The 6000-nt window shown below is 38.5% G+C and overlaps 1 pseudogene across 1 annotated transcript in view; it reads left to right on the top strand.

The window, feature by feature from the left end:
- Positions 1–1968: 1968 nt before the first annotated feature.
- Positions 1969–6000, top strand: part of LOC311111541 (transcription factor 12-like) — an 84458-nt pseudogene continuing 80426 nt past the window's right edge. The window contains exons 1-3 of the transcript XR_014615919.1: positions 1969–2043; positions 2810–2898; positions 3113–3185. The product of XR_014615919.1 is annotated as a transcription factor 12-like (transcript). The remainder of the gene's footprint in view (positions 2044–2809; positions 2899–3112; positions 3186–6000) is intronic.

The raw sequence follows: 6000 nt of genomic DNA, 5'->3' as shown, positions 1-6000 counted from the left end.
TTTTCTTACTGTTGGAAATCATTTCGATCCCACACCAAACCTTTGTTCATTAGAAGTGGGGTTCTCAAACTTTTTGGGGCCGGGGACCCCTTTTGTGATAGCAAATTCATCAGGGACCCATTCATAATTAGAACATAACTCGAATGAGAAAATAATAGCATACAATGAGTTTTACTATGACTTCTGCAGTGCATGCATGGATGGATGAACCAAGTCTCGGGCCCTGGGAAGTAGTATTTTAAAGGCCTGCCTCTTGGCATCAGAGAGAATATTTTGCAGTTTTCAAGCTAATTTCCTATAATTCTACACATTTTGTCATGGGGCAGAGATATTTTTTGTTGTTGCATCTTCTAATATCCTGCAATTCTAACACATTGTTCCATAAGGCAGAGAGAAAACGTTGCATTTTATAAGCTTAAATTACAGTCCATTTATATAAAAAATACAAGAAGTATTGAGTTGAAACATTTATAATTGGTGGATACCAATATCCCTGTGAGCCTCCCAGGCCCATGTTGCCCAGGGTTAAGTACGTAAATTGTAGCTGAATAATTTTACATTTTATTGTACTTCACACTAAACCTATTCCATGGATCCCTTGGCCAAAATTAGTTAAATCTGTTTTTGTTAGTAATAGGCATGTTAAAAAACGTATGTAAAAAAAAAAAAAAAAAACTATTATGTATATATTTTTTATAAATGTTTTATCTGGCCGCAGACCCCCTGCAGTATCTCGGACCGCACTTTGAGAACCCCTGCATTAGAGTTTTGGCCCTGGCCCAACTCTATTGTTTTCTGAGCCCATTCGACACCGATGGCTGAAGAAGCATGCAGCCGAAGTGGTAGGATATTACCACTATTAACATTTTACCAAATCCGATCAAGCTGTTTTTGAATAATTATATATAATGTCGATAAATTTTTTCACACCACTTTCTTTCCTTTTTTCCTGTTGCCTTAGCGGAGCGGAGGAAAAAGTAGTCCCGACATATTGTGCTGTTCATAAAAATAGGTTCGCCACGAGAAAAATAGATTGAACAGTTTGCTTTCTTTTTGAGTGTGCTCAAACCATGATAGACATGACACTGCAGCACACAATGCTCGCTGTCTTTTAGACAGACTTAATTCATAAGGCTAGCCTACATAGGGACAAACAGGTTATAACTGTGACACTCAAAAGTATTTTTAAAGAAACTAGGCCTACTCTGGGCCAGAATTCCAATTAGTTGCAACCACCTTAAAGTGAACCCCCTCTCTCTCTCTCTCTCTCTCTCTCTCTCTCTCTCTCTCTAATATATATATATATATATATATATGCATATATGCATGTCTCGGTCCATATGCATTCAAAGGCTACTAATTTATTCATTATCCCACTTCTGACACCAGTGTAGCGAATTCAGAGGTCTCAAATGACTGTAAGTCGCTTTGGATAAAAGCGTCTGCTAAATGGCATATTATTATTATTATTATTAAATATCCCCAGACTCCTCCACCAATACCTTTCATTACACCAATGCTCTGATTGACACAACATACAAAATCTGGTTTCGATCTCTTTGTACTAGTCTCACATAATTTTGCCTAATGATTGATTAAGATAGGCTAAATGTAATATGATGGGTCCTATCAACGACTGTCATCTCCTACCACTCCGCGTGGTGTCTGTAGTAGGCTAGGCCGGGGATATCGTTTCACTGTTTTCAGCGGAAGGATACAACACCGAATGCCATTGTGGTGCTGGGGTTTTTGGGAAGCAAAAATGTCTGTCTGCCTAAGGTTAACTCGCAAGTGACATATAGGGGATATTTTGCTAACTATTACAATCTAAAGCACTATTTTACAGTATTTTAGACGCGTTACAGGAAAACGAGGCTCCATACTGCCACACCCGATCGCCCTAGTTGGAATTTTAAAGGGGAAAAGGTAAAATATTGTAGTGAGTTTAATCAAAAAAGGTTTCGGACTGGGTGAAAGAAGTAGGTTTCGGACTGGGTGAAAGAAGTTGGGATACAAGAGACTGGAGCTGGTATGGAGTAAAGGGTTGGCATTTGCTTTACTACTTTTACTTGAAAGGGCGTTTTACTCAGCCTAAATCTGTAGCCTATAGCATATTGGTGGATCTTCCTTTTTGTTTTCCATGCTTATACACTTTCTAAATAGTGACACATCGAATTCGTGGCTCATCGTTGACTATTGCAAAGCAACATATTGCATAGCCTATCATTAGTCCGTGAGTTGAAAATCTACAGTAGGCTAGTTATTTTGTAACTAAGTCTGTCGCGGAAGATTGATACAAATGTAGCGTTTGGGGAGTCAGATATACAGTTGAAAAACGATGCTGCAGGTCTCAGTGTGTCACTAGTGTCACACGCAGCGCCAAGAATTTTCAGTGTGCCTGTACCATTCCAAATAACGTTAGATGGAATTTCCTTACCACGTATTGGCTACCTTTTCCTTTTCATTCTGTTCAGATGTCATAATGTACAATAACATTTTCTAAAAGGGAGCGTGGAACCTTGAATGACAAGGGGTCATTTACAATTACTTTCATCGGTTGTTGCAGTAGCCTACCTTTGATCAAATAACTCGCACAGCAATGTCAAGGGTCACTGTACAGATTTATTTTCGGAACCGAGGTGTTCTGGGAATATTCCTTGTCAACTCCAGTAGGATTATAGAATGAGGTTGCGCTTTACTGAAGTTCGTTATTGAATGGAGAAAAAACAAACATTTTAATCAAGGAATTAGGACTATTTAAAAAAAAAATCAAAGTTGGACCTAAGCAAACAATCTGTTTCTTCTCTAGGTCTAAAGATTGGCAGGATGAATCCTCAACAGCGGATTGGCGCTATCGGAACAGACAAGGAATTGAGTGACTTGCTGGATTTTAGCGCGGTAGGACAGTTATCTTATCTATCTTTTTATAATATTTTATTTGTTTGTTGTTTAGCCCAGATTATTCTCTATCAGTCAATGTCTCTCCAGTGAAGAAATTGATTATGAAACACAGGAAGTCTTAACAGCTTGTAACAGATGCATGATTATCAAAGGCAAAATATGAATTTGTCTCAGCTTCACATTTTTCAGACCATTTCTTTTCTTCTGGTAGATGTTTTCTCCACCTGTAAATAGTGGGAAAAACAGGCCAACCACCCTTGGAAGCAGCCAGTTCAGTGCACCAGGTAGGATTTAATCCCAGAAACCTATTTTAATATGTCCTCTGTTCTGTTCTGTTATAGCCCTGGTCCTGTCTCTCCCCCTGTTGTGTTCTGTCTAACCACTGCTGTTTGAAATCAGTTCATACGAGTGTTCCTGATGTTTTCCACTGTATTTAGGATATTTGGGTTATTCATTTTGTGAAAAGCCAAAGGAGGAGGGTTTCATATTCAACATAGTATTACTATTCATTTCCCACCTCAGCGGTGTGTGTGTGTGTCTGTGTGTGTGTGTGCACTCTGCACATCTGGTGTCTGAAACATGCCATCTCCACCTGGAATTATCGTAGACTGACTGCTGTAAAGTTGTGGAAATAAGGAATGGTTTAGGCTTATTTGACATATGTGAAATAATGCTTATCGACCTAACAGCTCTGACAGTGTAATATAATTGTAATTAGCACTACTTTATAACCCTTCCTTGTGTTTTGTGTGCAAAAAGATCTCTGTGGCTTGTTCGCATATCCATTTTCTATTGATGATGACACAATATCAATTTTGCTCATATTGACAGTGGGGCATTGATTGCGTTTGTGATTCAATGTTCCCTAGATTTGTGCACCATATAAAAGCTGTACCAAAGATATCCAATGTCTATCAGTTGTGTAGTAAGTACGGTATGGGGTTACTTCCTGTTCATCAAGTGGTGTTTCATATGCATGTGTCCGTCTTCTAGTGCTGAGCTGTTTGAAAAAGGCAGTGAGTTCCTCAGCCCCAGGACCCTAAAGGCCTGGCCATTCATGTGGCCTTCAAACATCTATCTCACAGGCTCAATGACTAGAGGATCTGATGTAGTGTACCTTTAGCCGGGAGCATTTCTCATGCAGAAGTGGGCTGTTTAGAAGGATGCATCATGTTTCATTGGCGTAGATGTTTTGATAAGTGTTGCTTGAATTCCCTGTTTTTATGTGGATAATTTATTCGCTGTAAAGGCTCCAGGACATTAATCCATAGCACAATCAAGCATTATGTCTCCTCAATACTTGTTTTACGTAAAGCAACAAAGCGTTGCCTTGTCGATAGTTCTAAAGGACACACTTTTTGTGGAAACAACAGCAAGACAATGGACTGAACAGCAACACAATGGGGCCAAAGGGGAGCTGTTGTGAAAAGGCTGGGAAGTGTTAGGATGTTTTTCAGAGTACTTTACATCCTCATTTCCCTTTCTGGATGCTGTCTCCACAGAGGTAAACAGTATGGGATCCAGGTCAAGTCAGTGCTGAATTGATGCTTTAAGTATATCATTGCACTTTCATAAATCAGTTTGGGTAAAGCATTCACTGTGCATTCATAAGTATTAACAACTATACAGAGCATTATCAATATACATCAATTTGAGTCTGTTTACGTTATGTCAAATATATTCCCAACAATCCTTTAATAGCGCTCTATGTAGCTAATGCTATTTAAAGCGTTGCTGAATAGGCCTACTTCATTTTTGAGTTAAATTCTGTTACAGTGATCATACATTCCATTTGGTCCAACCCATAATGGAATATAAAATAGAATGTTGCTTCAATTCAAAAGTGTTACAAAGGAACTCATTTTCTGAATTCCTAATGTGAGAAGTGGAAGAATTGAACTCAGTAACCTCTGCGGTGTGCTTTAGAATTTAATATAGCATGACATTCATGGACATCATGTGACCAGCCACATTTAAGCCTGATGTGTTGGGCATGCACTCTGTGGCTTCCAAAATAGACCAGCATCAGCATGGTGCTTTTTGTTTAGAATAGAAAAGAAATGGAGACTGTTAATAGACTGTTTTTTCCCACCAAAGCCCATCGTCATGGCTGAAATGCCTGGTGGTATTTATTTAATCATTAAGAAAAGTCACAAGAATAGAGTCATGTTTCGTAGAGGCTTATGTGGATGGTATTTTGGTTCTATTTTCACCAATAGACAGAATATGGGATCTGTTTTGGGCTGACTCTCTCCTTGAGGCTTTTTATGTGTGTCGGAGTCACACACCTGTCTGTTCCAAGCTTTCCAAGCTTGCTATACTCCTTGAGCTACAGTAAGTAGTAAACTAGAAACCACTTATACATCAAATGTAATGTTCTGCATGATGCAATACTCACATTAACATCTATGTCCAAGCTGCTCAGTTAGCTTGCTTCAGAGCTCACTGTGGCACTTTTATATTTGGAGAGCTATATTAGGAATAGTTTCAGATCATGGTTTGCTCTCTCTGTCCCACCTACATAAGACTTGCTGTAGAAGTCAGCCAAGAATCTGGTAAGCCATAATTATGTTTGGGTTGTTATTGCTCCTAGAGGGACAGACTGAGGCAAATATTTCTGCTCTTATTGCTGGTTGGCTACCTGACCAGAATTTATGATACATTTCTCCTGCAATTTTGCCTGCCTGTAATTATGTTTATTTATCCCATCTTGTTTAGAATGGGCCTAATTATTCCTGGTTGGCCTGCAGTCAATTCAAAGAATGTTCCACATGTTATCGTTGGCTTGTTTATAGAATAGATGAAGGCAAGTTGTACAAGGATATTACAAGGATGTCAGAACTGTTCAATTATATTTACAATACTTTTTGTAAATATAATTTAAATGATATGCTTGTGATAGACTTACACTGCAGTTTCCTTCCACTTGAGAAAACTTTCTCTCAGTTTAAAGCGCTTTCTTCAGCTTCTATCCCCATGGATTAGAAAATATTATTATCTGCTGATTCATTATTAATACAGTGTTGAAGAATATGACTGTTTCTCATTCATAATTATTAAGCAAGGATTGTTTTGTTCAGTCAGAAGACTTAGAACTTG

Source organism: Coregonus lavaretus (genome assembly GCF_964263955.1).
Source record: "Coregonus lavaretus genome assembly, chromosome: 37".
NCBI classification, from domain to species: domain Eukaryota; kingdom Metazoa; phylum Chordata; class Actinopteri; order Salmoniformes; family Salmonidae; genus Coregonus; species Coregonus lavaretus.
The sequence above is the reverse complement of the archived record's forward strand: the minus strand, read 5'-3'. Positions and strand labels throughout refer to the sequence as shown.